General features: G+C 33.4%; 1 long non-coding RNA gene across 3 annotated transcripts in view; it reads left to right on the top strand.

The window, feature by feature from the left end:
• LOC118189657 (uncharacterized) overlaps positions 1-13,573 on the top strand; it is a 39,200-nt gene that overhangs the window by 18,111 nt on the left and 7,516 nt on the right. For 2 of the 3 annotated variants that reach the window (XR_015039634.1, XR_015039636.1), the window contains one exon: positions 10,014-10,069. The exons of the other annotated variant lie outside the window; for it this stretch is intronic. This is a non-coding gene — a long non-coding RNA (uncharacterized LOC118189657). The remainder of the gene's footprint in view (positions 1-10,013; positions 10,070-13,573) is intronic. 3 annotated transcript variants of the gene reach the window in all.

The following is a 13,573-nucleotide window of genomic DNA, read 5'->3' as shown; positions in this document are numbered from 1 at the left end:
TTCTTTTTTAAATTCACTAGCTTGAATTAGCTTAATCAGTTTAAGTTCAGCTAATTTTAATTCTGAGCTCTGAAGAGGACCTGAAACCTTGTCCTTCCCCTTGCAGTTGTTTACAAACCTAAAAATAAAACTTAAAACACGAATAATTTCAGTGTAATTGTTACTTAAATTTAAGAAATCCTCAATGAAAGGGTTAGCTTTCACATTAAGAAAAATATTAGAGTCACTAAGGATTTTAAGTTCGTCTGGTAAGTCCTTCACAGTGACTTCCACCGGAATCTCTCTATTTGGGTAGTAGTCGTATCTCAGGAACAGAGGGCCTTTCCACCACATATCATTTTGTAGAAGTTTACTGGGATCCAAACCTCGGGATATAAGATCACTCGGATTCTCCTTTGATGACACATGACGCCATTGATGACCATTAGTTAATTCTTGAATTGTTGCCACTCGATTTGCAACAAATGTCTTCAACTGGAAAGGCTCCTTTTGTATCCATGAAAGCACGATCATGGAGTCACTCCACAGATAAACTTTGTTCACAGGAATCTCTAATGCAGATATTACTCTAACCATCAACCTTGCAAGTAGGACTGCCGCACAAAGCTCCAGTCTCGGAATAGTAACTTGTTTAATAGGCGAGACTCTGGATTTACTGGTCAATAGTCTTGTCTTCACTTCTCCATCTCGCGAACGGCATTTGCAATATATGGTTGCTCCGTATGCTACCTCAGAGGCATCTGCAAATCCATGAAGTTCCACATAGTCTACTTCTGCAATAAGAATAAACCTTTCAATTTCTATTTTACTTAAAACTTCCAGTTCAGTAGAGAACTTCTTCCATTCATCAGCTTCCTTTTTTGGTAGTGGTTCATCCCAATTCAGCTTTAACAACCACAACCGTTGAAGGAATATTTTGGCTTTACTTATGATTGGCCCTAGTAAACCAATCGGGTCAAACAATCTTGCAATTGTGGACAATATTTGTCGTTTGGTAACAACTATGTCATTTTCGAGTTTCACTCTAAAACAGAAACAGTCTCTTCTAGACCTCCAAGACACTCCAAGTGTTGTAGATTCTGCTTCATTAGGAAAGGAATAGGAGTGATCTTATTCCGCAAGTTCAGCATGATTACTGCACCACTTGTGCAGTGTCATTCCTGCACTCTTCAGTATTGCACTTAACTGAGATTTAAGCTCATTAGCTGTACTCAAAGATTCCGCTCCACTAAGCACATCATCCATATAAAAGTTTTTAAGTAAAACTAGCGCAGCTAATGGAAATTTTGGACCTTCATCAATCGACAATTGTTTAAGAGTTCTCATAGCTAAGTATGGAGCACTAACTGTACCGTGAGTCACAATATTAAGCTCGTAGATTTTCACAGGTGCATCATTTTCTTTTTTCCACAGGATTCGCTGCAAGCATCTCTGTTCAGGGTTAATTTTAATAATTCTATACATTCTTCTAATATCCGCCGTAAATGCGAATGGGTACTTTCTAAATCTAAGCGTGATTGAAAAGAGATCATCTTGAATAACCCCTCCATTACGTTGTAAAGAATTTAGCGAAATTCCATTTGATGTTAAACATGATGCATTAAACACTGTTCTCAATTTAGTTGTTGTTTTTTGAGGTCGGTATATTCCATGATGTGGCATATAGTACACTACCCTAGGCTCATTTTTCTCTTTAACCTCAGTCATATGCCCTAGCTCTTCATACTCCTTTAAAAAATCCTGATACAGACTCAAATATTCAGGGTCTTTAACTAATCTTTTCCATAGGGAATCTAATCTCTCAAAGGCAACATCTTTTGAATTTCCTAAGCAAATAGGATCTTCCTTTAGTGGCATTGTTACAATGTATCTCCCTTCTTCATTCCGCTTATGAGTTTGCACATAATGTTCTTCACATATTGCTGTTTCTTTATTTTTTGGAATGGCTATTTCAACATTCTCTATTTCCCAAAATTTTCTCATTGTTTGTTCTAAGTCATTAGATGGTTTCATTAACCCACAATGTACGCGGCTCTGTTCTTCTGATGTAACGCTTCCCTACACTATAAACCCGAACACGCTGTTTTGTAAAATAAGACTCGAGTTTTCATATCGAATTTGTTCAGATTTTAATATCTCAAAGAAAACCTCAGCTCCTAAAAGCATCTCTATACGTTCTGGAACATTAAAATTCTCATCAGCTAATTTTATGTTACAAAAATCCTGCATTTTAATATCAATTTTCCTTGGAGGAATCAAATCTTGCGTGATTTTTGGTACTACTAATAAGTCTAAATGTCTCACGTAACTTTTATCTTTATTGCTAATGCATGCCGAAACTCTTTTTCGAATTGTAAACAAGGAATCATTTAATCCGGAAATCGCAATGTTTACCTTCTCAGAATCAAAGTTGAATTTATTCGCACAGTCTCTGCTTATAAACGATGAAGTACTGCCGCCATCAAGTAATGTTTTGAATGCATGTAGCTTACCCATACCATCACTAATAAAGCAAATAGCCGTGCTCAGAAGAGCACTTTTTTTGGATCTGTTTACACTCAAGGTTCTTTAATATACTAAGGTTAGGCCAGGAACGGAAAAAGCGTGCCATTGGTTGCTGGTAGTGACGTCACCCGGGAGACAGGACGCATCGGCCGACGCGTCTGCTACATGATTTTGGTAATGGAAAAAATGTAAACTAAAGCAAAATGATCATTTTATATGTGGTAGATACACCGGAAATACCGGGTATATACTTTCCGATTAAGTATTTTGTTAAAGAAAATGTTTATTTTATGCATAGAATTTGTACGAATGCTGAAAATAATTATAAACATTAAATTCTTTTCGTAAAGGGAAGCCTTAGAAAATGAAAAACGATATTTAAGTTAACCAAGGGAAATAAATATTGTAAAACAAGGTATTTTTCAATATTTTTTCGTAGTATTGTTTGCACTAAATAAATTTTGTTGAACAGAACACATGATGGCATAACTGCTAAGACCATGGTAAAAACATAATAAAAAAGTATTGTTCTATTTATTTTCATTGCTCATGCACTTTTTTTAATACAAATGAACTTTGACATTCCATGAGAAAGATATGATCGTGATTTTCAGTTTAATTTACATATCTCAAGCAAAAATATATATAAAAAGATTTGACTTAACAAATTCATATTTAAATACCATAAAATTCTACAAATTTCTTAATATCCGTCATTATACTTTTAAATAGTATACTTATCACATTCTTTTTAAAGTGAAAAGTCACTTCATACTGATTCACTTCAGATTTTAGCAGAAGTGCATATTTTTTCAGTATAATCTAAAAGTACTCTTATAACCCCTTACACTCCCAAGATTTCTATATAACATTTATCCTGACGTGATTATTTGCTATAGTAAATAATCTTCGATATCGGCATCCTATTCTTCCTTCCATACATTAAAAATGGAACAATTAAAATACATTTTCTTAGACATATACGCATAATAATAATAATAATAAACTTGCCATACATCTTAGTTTCAGCCCACCAGCAGCTGAGCGGTAAAGTCGCTGAACACTGGTAGTTCGGTCCGAATCCCGCGAACGGGCTGGCTGCATGGGCGTTTTCGTGGTTTTTCTCATGTGTAATGTGTATACGAGCCAGTTTACCTGAGAAAGTCCTCCAAGAAGGCATCACACTTATTACGCAGATAGCCCTAGTGTGCTTTGCCATAATTAAATACACCACCACATCTTAGTTTCAATTCAGCCTGTACACAAATTAAATATTTTTAATTACTAATGTATTTTTATCAGGTTGTTTCTTAAAATACTTTTGTTATACTCAAAATATGTGTTCAATATTAAATTATTTTTCTTTCTCTTATAATTAAAAACAAGTTATATGGAATCAAAATTAAAACATATGCAGCAGTTAAATAACACTGAAGAGTATCTACTTACTCTTTCGCTATTTGTATTCTAGCATTATACACAGATTTGTTTTCCTTCAGAGTCAGCTATGTGTAAGTTCACTTAGTTATATCAATTAAATTACATCAGACATATGCATCAGTTAAACAACATTGAAGGAAATATGTTGCTCGCTCATCGATGTTTGCATCATAGTGTGGTCGAGAAATTGTTCTTTCTTCTGAAGCATGTATCAGTTTACTTAGTTCTCAATGCTTAACCCAGACATTGCTTCAATACATAGAATTACTTTTGGGATGTAAAGAAAGTAACCAAAACATGTGAATTAACTTGGATAAGCGAATTTATCAACTAATCATTCAGGTAGTCACTATTGGTAAACACGACACTGAGATTAAATATCTCGCTATAAGTCTACTTCATAAAAGGAAAATTATGATAAAATGAATAGCACATATTCTGGCATTTTCGATGTTGAAATTATCTGCTCTTTTGCAGCGAATAGTCCATAACTTACGATCACTTGGAAAACGATGGTATGTGATGCCTTGACTTTTAGTTTTCCTTCTATAATTCTGACACAACGCTATAACACAACTTGCCATTTCCGACTAGGTATAAAAGCAAATTAACAACACAAATCAAATGTATCCCAGATCAAATGCAACGAATGTAAACAAACGCCGAGAACTAACGACTGTCACCCACATGACGTCATGCGCAGGTGGCATAATTTTCTCCCTGCACTACGCATCGCTCTTGGGCCCCCCCTGGTTTACACTAGTCGCTGTAAGTAGAGTATTACCGCTGTTAGGCAGAAAGTCTGGCGCTAGGGGGGAAAGCACACTGGAACTACTCGCTGTTTCGTTTTTGTTTTTTTCCTTCTCTTTCGATGATTTATTTTCTACTGGAAAATGCAGTGTCATGTGGTGTCTTTTCCCACAAACGGAACACGAAAACTTTGATTTGCAGTTTTTGACAGAATGATTTAAGGCTAGACAATTAAAGCATAATTTATGACTTTTGATGATTTCAACCCGATCATTCACCGGTTGTTTCAAGAAATTTGGGCATTTTGCCAAAAAATGATTTTCCTCACAAAGAACACACTTTAAACCTTTTACATCAGCAAGGAATACCTTTGAAACATTTTTCGACGTTTTGTAATTGTTGCGAGATTTTTGAAAACTGTCCACACTTGCGGCAAGGGACTTTCCACGAGATGTGAAAAATAAATCTGCTTCCTTAGACACTTGTTGAGGCGGAAACCAACTTTCAGCTTGCCTTACAGAAATATGGGCTGACGTTTCTCGATCTAATGTCTCAAACAATTTGTCTGATATTATTAACTGCTTCAGAGTTTCAAAATCAGACACTTTCCTCAATTTTAAGTAATATTCGAAATTTGTGGTTAATCGCGACACGAACTGCACATGGGACTCATTTAGGCGTTGAGCCTTTTTAAAATTTTTTAAAACAATTTGTGGTGCAGGTTCGAATTCTTTTAAAATAATAGCTTTTACTTTTTCATAGTCACTTAGCTCCTCATCTCTAATATACACGATAATGTTCGAAGCTCGTTCCCCTAACAAGTTTAACAATATTTCCGCTTTAGATTTCTCAGGCACATTTTTTGTCGTGAAAGCTCTTTCTAAAGACGAGAAAAAATAACTCCAGTTTTCAGGTTTACTCGGAACCTTCAATGTTAGTGTTCTTATACTTTTAATAAGAGAATCTAAGGAATCGGAACTTTCTCCTTTAGTTTCGTTTTGATCGTTATTAACACTTTTGGTTTCAGCTTGCAATCGAGCAATTTCCAGTTCTGTTTTACATCTCTCTAATTTAATTTGTTTTAACTGTAATACTTTAGCTTCTTCAGATTTACGATGCTCTACTATGGAATTACCCAACTCTATTACCGAATTTGGATCGGATTTAAAAGCTTCACTACTTTTAATCGCTAAATTTAAATCTGTAACAGTTATCTTTTCACTTAATTCTATGTTCAGTTCTAAAGCTAATAGCTTTAAATCCTCTTTAAGTGCACCTTTTATCAACATTGTACTCTTAATGAAATAACACAAGATAATAAGTAATTTTTCTCAATTACTTAAACACAGTAACACAGTATATAAATTTTCTCAAAACTCTTACACAGTATCTCAAAATAACAAAATGGTACTTTATTCTTAAATCGAAACTGCTGACTTACTTGTTACTTCTAAATAACTCATAATCCATAGATCTCTGGCCCATGACGGACCACGATGTTTTGCACAGGCACTACACTATAATTCAATAAACTCAGGAACAATGGACTGTATTATATCTCACCTTTATTCTCATTAATTTACATCGTTCATGGCCACTCGAAGGCACGAATTCTCTCACAATCTCGCGTCACAAACTCCAAGAGCTCAAGACGCATGCGCCGACGCTGAAATGCGCACGCAGGCGCAACAGCTAAATTAGTCCTTTAAAATCGATGACCTTATCTTTTACTTATTTAAACAATCTCTTTTTAACAAAATATTAAATCCATTTTAGCGCAGGAAACATCATTTGTTTTGAAACTTGTAATTCATAATGGCTTGAAAATATCTTTTATTTACTTGTAACATTGGAAACCATAGTGAGATTTACTATCACTATGGTTTCCAATGACGTTATTACATAGTGAGTTACATAGATCCACTTTATTACATAGTGAGTCATCGATACATTTAGATCAGAGTTTCCTGCTTTTCCTGCTTTTATGCAATTGACACAATTGAAAGCAAATGTTAAAAATATTTAAAGAGCATGAATCAAAGAGGTTTAAGGTATCCGACCTCGTACAAAAGACGATTTTCGGTCAAAATTTCGATTTTTACTTTATTACATTATCTTAAAGAATATATCTTTAGCTATCAAATACAAGTTTTTGCTTGTTGATAGGTTAATTAGAACTGAAGTTATAAGCATTTTTCTGTAACTGAATAAACCGGAAGTTCCAATATTCTGGGACGGAAGTGAGCGTTTAAATAGATATACCTATTTAGAAACTTTATTTATCATCAAGATTTTGTAAGTTATAAACCTGTGTACTAAGTTTAGATATTTTGTAATACATTTTAAGAATCTGGTGTTAGTGTTTTCCCTTATTTTCGTATTTAGTTTGGCGCAGAGGGTATTCAACGTTGAATGTATGTGTTCCTGCTTTGTCGATTAGCGTTGACAAAGTGCTTGATTTGAAAGCTATATCACATTTTTGCATCATTTGCAACAAAATAAACAGAATCGCATACAATCTTCAGCATGACATATGTAAAGCGTAATATAATTGTTCTGCAAATTATAAAGAAGCACTTCGGTTATGAAAGCAGTTGGTGCTTATTCCCTGTTTGAATGATCTAATACATTACGAAAGCTGAAGCACACGGAGTATTACGAGGATGGGGATTCTAAGGGGTTTTTAATTGTGAAAGATATATATGGTAAAGATTCGGTCAAGAAAGTGGAATGCATTGAACATGTACAGAAAAAGGTTGGTAGTGGACTACGAAAAGTAAAAAACTCCGCTCCTGAATTTAAAGGAAAAGGTAAACTGACTGATTCTTTTATTGATAAACTGCAGAATTAGGGATTGCAATTAGACGTCATGTTTGAAACTTAATTGAGATGCAGCAGGTTGTACTAACTGCTTGTTCCATTGTAGCTCTTCTTCGAAGCCAATGCCCTCCTCAATAATCAATGAATTGGTGCAACTATGAATGTGTGATTGCAGAAATCAGGAAAAAAAATCAGAAAGAAAAAAATTAGGCAAAAACCTTTGATATATCAATATATATTTTGAATTTAATTAAACCTACATATATGGAGTTGACTACATAAACAAGAGTTATTAAAAAGTGTCTACATGGCAAAACTCAAAATATCAAGGAACGTTTTAATAGCATTTTATTGCAAATTGTTCCGAAAGAAACATTCATAAACTTGCTAATATTAATGTTTGGAGCAAATGTAAGTGTTGGGTTATTCAATGTTATTTAATGATGGATTTATAGGTTTGCTTGAAGTATTTTCAAGGTTAGGTATGTGCCCTGAATTTTACACTGAGCAGGGAATTCGAAAACTTGACAAAGTGCAAAATTATGACTTTTGGTGGCATTCCACAAGTTTTACAAAAACCCAAAGAAAAAATTACGCTTTGTTCGAAAGAAAAGGTGCAAAGTGTGTGAAGAAAAAAACAAGGTGTTAAGTTACAAAGCAGGGGAATTTTAATTATCAGGGATGCTTCTTTCACTAAGAAATTGTTTTATGAAAACTTTAAACTAGTTTTCTGAAAAATGTTTTTTCTGTAAATATTGCCAATGGTAACAGCCATAACTCAAAATTTTATGGATAAAATTTAATGATACTTTCCATACATGTTTCATATAATCTGATGCATGCTCTGAAGCAAAAGATTTTAGAAATATTAATTAGAAGTTGACTTGTTACTTTTTATTTTTAGATTGTGGATGCAATAATAGGAAAATATACAGTAAATACTATACATTTTGACATATCACAAGAATATATGAATATTTCTCAATTATTTTGCTTCATTGCAATCAAAACAAGTGTAAATATAAATACAAATTAAAAAAACTGCATATTTCTATATGCAACGTTCACCGTGGTTGTTGCCGTAAAGGCAAAATTTAAGCAAAAATTATCCTTTTTTCCCTTATTTTTCAAAATTAAAATTACTTAGCATTACGTTTTAAATTGTTTTCACTCATTAATATGCTTATCCTCAAATTAACATGTTTATAGTTAAAATAAAAACCATTTTTAAAAAAAATGGTACCCGAACGATATCGGATACCTTAAAATAGCGCGCGTAGTAAATGTAGTACTATATCACGATACCAGATGGCGCACGGTTCCAACGAAACACGTAAGATGCATTTATGTTAGCACTTCTGTTCTGTGCTCCAAGGTTAATTTAATACATTAAATTCTGTCACAGAGTTAAAGAAGTAGTCCAGTGTCACTTTAGTACTTTAAAAGTGTCGATTTTCTTTGGATTTTTTTATTTTTTATATTATCTTCTGTTTGTAATTGGTAAGTAAATGTAAAAGTTTTATTAATTCTAAATAATAAGTATACTAGTTTTTAACGTTAAAAAATAAATATTGTAGTTTTTGTCTATGATGAAGGTAAACCAGAAAAGTCAAGTTTTCATTTACTGTTTTTCCATCACTTTGGTATTTGTAAAAGCTCTTTAAATATTACCTGAAAACATCTGACCTCTTGTCTTTTTTGGTAGCTAAGAATAAAATTAGGCCAACATTGTCTTCTCTACATTGATAGTTAAATTTGCTATCAATTATCTTAAAAAATTAATTTATAAGGAAATTAGCCACTAAAATTTAAATGTATGTAACTAGCAAAAACAGAAATTTACTCTTGTTCCTTAAAACTTTTAGAGATTAAAAAAATGTTTTGAGATAAGAAATGTTTGCGAAGCACTGGATGAAACAAACATCACAATTATTGTATTAAAAGTGGTTTTGATAGTAGTGATCTGAAAGTTTGCTTCATGAAGAAACATTTTTTTGCATAAAATCAAAATTCATGGTATTTTTTAAACACTTGAGAGTAATCAATATTATCCACTTGAATTAAAAATAAATTTGAATTTTCTGATGTTGTGTTTATAATAATAAAAAAAAAATTAACTTAAGTTACACAGAATGTCCCACATGTCGAGCATTACTGACGAAGGGACGAAAGTCCCCGCAGAGTCCAGACATGACCACGAGCGAACCCACTGACAATCTTGATTTACTTGGAGAAGATTTTTTAAGTTGCAATACCTAGGAGGGGGTAGGGGTACAACGACGACGTGTCAAACTTTTCATATTGATTCTAATGATATCAAAGGGGTATTTATAGGAATGGAAAAATTGTTTGGAAAATGTTGTAAGCAAGATGAGTTATTTTAAAAATTTCTCTGAAACTCTCTGCGATGCTCGACTTATGGTGCATCCTGTATTTTGTGTATTATTTCTAAGGTATTTATTAGAAAATATTTTCCTCCTTTTTTATATTTCCGAAAGTTATGGTGGTCATGGCGGCATTGGAAGAACTCCTTTTGTTTCTGCACGCTGGGCAGGTAAAGAAGAAAAATTTTTTTAAAAATTTTTTGATAAAATTTCTCTAATTTCAGTTATCTGAAACCTAAAAACTTCCTAAAATCTGTTTATTTTCTAGCTTACGTTAAGGCTTATTTAAGAGTAGTTTATATTCTTCCTAAATCATATCTAAAGTCTTCGCCTGGCGAACAATTAAATGATTCTGGCTTTGGAAGAATACAGGACTTAAAATTTTAGTTGAAATATCGAAGGCGAAGTACTTGAATGATTTCTGTCTTTTGGTTCTTCCCATAAAGTACGTTGCTATACTTAAAATTACTTAGAAAGCAACTTTAATTAAAGTTCTGAAAATTATGTTCATTATCTGAGAAATATAAATTATTACGTTATTTCCTATTTTTCCATGTTTGAGATTTACTTACAATTATACGTAGATATCCCAAGTCCATAAAAGTTCTTACATGGCCCTTATTTTCAAAACTATTGGTAGTAGACATATATTTACAAACGCAAATGACGCAAATTTTAATGTTTGGCGTCATTATATTAAAATTTAATATAAGTAAAAAATTTTAATTAAAAAATTAAAAATATTAATTTTAAAAACATTAATTAAATTACATTTAAAAATTAAGTTTCTCAATTTTAAAATATTTTTTAAATTAAAAAAACATTTTAATTTAAAAATAATAATTTTATAAAAATTACTAAATGTAATTTTTATACGTTACCCTGGTCCCTAAACTTATATTTAGGAAAGTTTGATAGTTATAAAAATAAAAAACAAAAATGTTTGAATCCACTAAATTTAATCGAGATATTTAATTTCAAAATCTGGGATATTTGACGTCATTTCCACTCTGCCTCGAGGTGGCGATTAATAAATAAAGCAGAATAATTCGAAGTTAATGTTTCCCTTTAAATGGCATTGAATGATATTCTTTTATGGTCTACTAGTCTGCAACATTCTTTAATTTACGCTAAAAATATATGTATTAATATTCTCATGAAAGTTTACTACTTTAGAATTGTAATCTGATAATCATTCAAAAAATTCATTAAACTAGAAGTATTTAAAATTTTATATTTACTCAAGTAATATAACAAGTTGGCTATGAGCCAATAGTGAATAAGTATGGCAGTATTTTTTAGAATACGAATACTGTAAGATTTTGTGCACAAGATATCTTTTTTTTTAATGTAATTGATCAATGCTTTTTATTTTTAATCAGCTCAGAAATGCTCGTCACCGAACTTGTTAACATCCGAAATCTTTTACAAAAGCAACATTTTATTATGCCTGCGCACAAATGCAAATATTTTGCTTTTCTATTAGCGTAAGCAAAATATTTGCATTTGCATTTGGTTCCTGCATATGATCTCCAACATTAAAATGAAATATCTCGGTCAATTTTTGTCAGACGAGAGTCTAACTTTTTGTATTTTAATTTTTACAATGAGAACAAAGTTTATACACTGATGTGCAAAATTTAAAGACGAGAAGTTTTTTTTAAATGTAACGTTGCACAGAAGTATTCCACATCGAACCAAATCATACTATAGGCTCTCCAAGAGTGAGAATATGAGACAAGTGATCAAAACCCTCCAAAGAATCAAAAAGGATAAAACGTTACTTTATTAAAAAAGTAGCTCGTAGCACAATTGAACATAAGAAAGAGACAACCATGTGGCAGGCGCCTTGCAAGAAACATCTTGTCTTCCGAAAGGATATCCACTTATGAAGACAGGATTTTTACTCCTGACTGCAATATAGGAATTTACAACATCTGTCCATGCTGAGGATAATGTTTTTCTAGGAGCTGTTGGGGCATCACTTCCCATTTCTATTGTAGCACCAGTTTCAGCTGCGGAAACGTTGCTGGCAAACGTTCACTGCCAAAAGTTCTCTGAGAAGGTACCATACGTTTTCTCTGGGATTTAGGTTCTATGAATTTGCAGATGAAGTCATGAGTTGAGTATTTTCTCTTTCCAAGAGCTCTGCGACAACTAATGTATGATGAGTCTTAGCGTTACCTTCCATGAAGAGGAAGTCCGGACTTACATCATCTCTAACCAGATGCATGTGAGGCCAAAGAACCTCGGTTATAATAACAGACACCTGTTACTGAACCTCCTTGGGAGATGTGGAGGTCAGTGAGGCTACTAAGCATGATACCACTCCAAACGAGAACTGCAGTACCCCCAAAACGGTCACTTTCGATGACGCTGGTGGGGTGATAGTGTGTTTAGTTCTCTCCCCAGATGTGTATACGTCTAGAATCGCTTGTGAGACTATATCGGATGTCATCCGTAAACAGCATCCTCCTCGCTCCTGTTGTGTATAGTTCGAGTTTTCCGGATATCTGCGATGAGCAGGCATTAACGGCGCACACCATACTAGTCGTCGTTCATATTAGCCATGTTTGTGCAGTTTGTGCAGCCTCCTACGGTAAAGCTTGATATCGTGCGTTTATATACCTTGCGACATGTTCCACTGTGTGCCACCTTCTCTTCTCGCCAGTAGAGCAATGCACCGGTCGTCCACCGGCGATGTTGCTCGTATACGACCACTGCTGAACGCTCGAATGATGTTGTGAGCGATCCCATACTTTTCCACGCTTATCAGACGTACTGGCGGTTTCCCAATGACACGACCTCGCGTAATATCATCCAGATGATGTCTTCTGGATTGCGTCTTGACCATATCACACGGTCCTAGCAACTCGTCATCGTTGAAATCACTGTATACTGTGCAACAACTTTCACCGACGTGCTGAGCTTTGTTTTATAACCCTTTCGACACACTATTATCTTTAAGTCGCACGCAACTCCTACTATTCTGGTCCCAAGATTATCTCTTAATTGCTCTTTCGCTTTGTTGTGTTGCCTTGTTTCACTTTTATGTTAATTTCTCTGTCTTAATTTTTCACAGTTGTCTATTTAGATGTATTGAGAAATAAAATGCTATGTATTAACATCACAGTACATGAATTTAAGCATTGAAAAATAGTATATGCTATTGAAAAATCTTGTTATTATGATTATGTTCAAGATTTGTTATTATTATAATTTATGATTATGTTCAAGACAGGAGAAAATAATAAGAAATACATATTTTCTGTTTTACTTTATTTAACAAGCTATTTATTGCTTCCTACAGTTTGGCAACAATATGGACTCATTGATAACCCACCTCTCTCTGCTAGTAAGAACTCCAAACAAGAAAGAAGATGTATAAACAAATTTTATGTACCTAAAATTTTATCAATAATAGGATGTTACTTTGAACAGTACCACTTTGGATAGATTTTATTCTTCAAGGAAAGGTTGATCCCGTATGCTTCATCTTCTCCTTTTTTCATAAAACATCTCTTACTTTCTTCGATGCCTAATTTTGTATGGAATGTCCTGAAACAGATTCAACAGCACTTTAATTTCAAGTCACTGCACTTCACTGTTTGCCTACATTTAGCCAAGCACAGCCGTTTTCTGACAACCCAACGGAGTTGGTTCTACTAACTTAC

This window comes from Stegodyphus dumicola, chromosome 2, assembly GCF_044657685.1.
Source record: "Stegodyphus dumicola isolate Sdum_Otavi_A_Nest chromosome 2, ASM4465768v1".
Classification (NCBI taxonomy): domain Eukaryota; kingdom Metazoa; phylum Arthropoda; class Arachnida; order Araneae; family Eresidae; genus Stegodyphus; species Stegodyphus dumicola.
The sequence above is the reverse complement of the archived record's forward strand: the minus strand, read 5'-3'. Positions and strand labels throughout refer to the sequence as shown.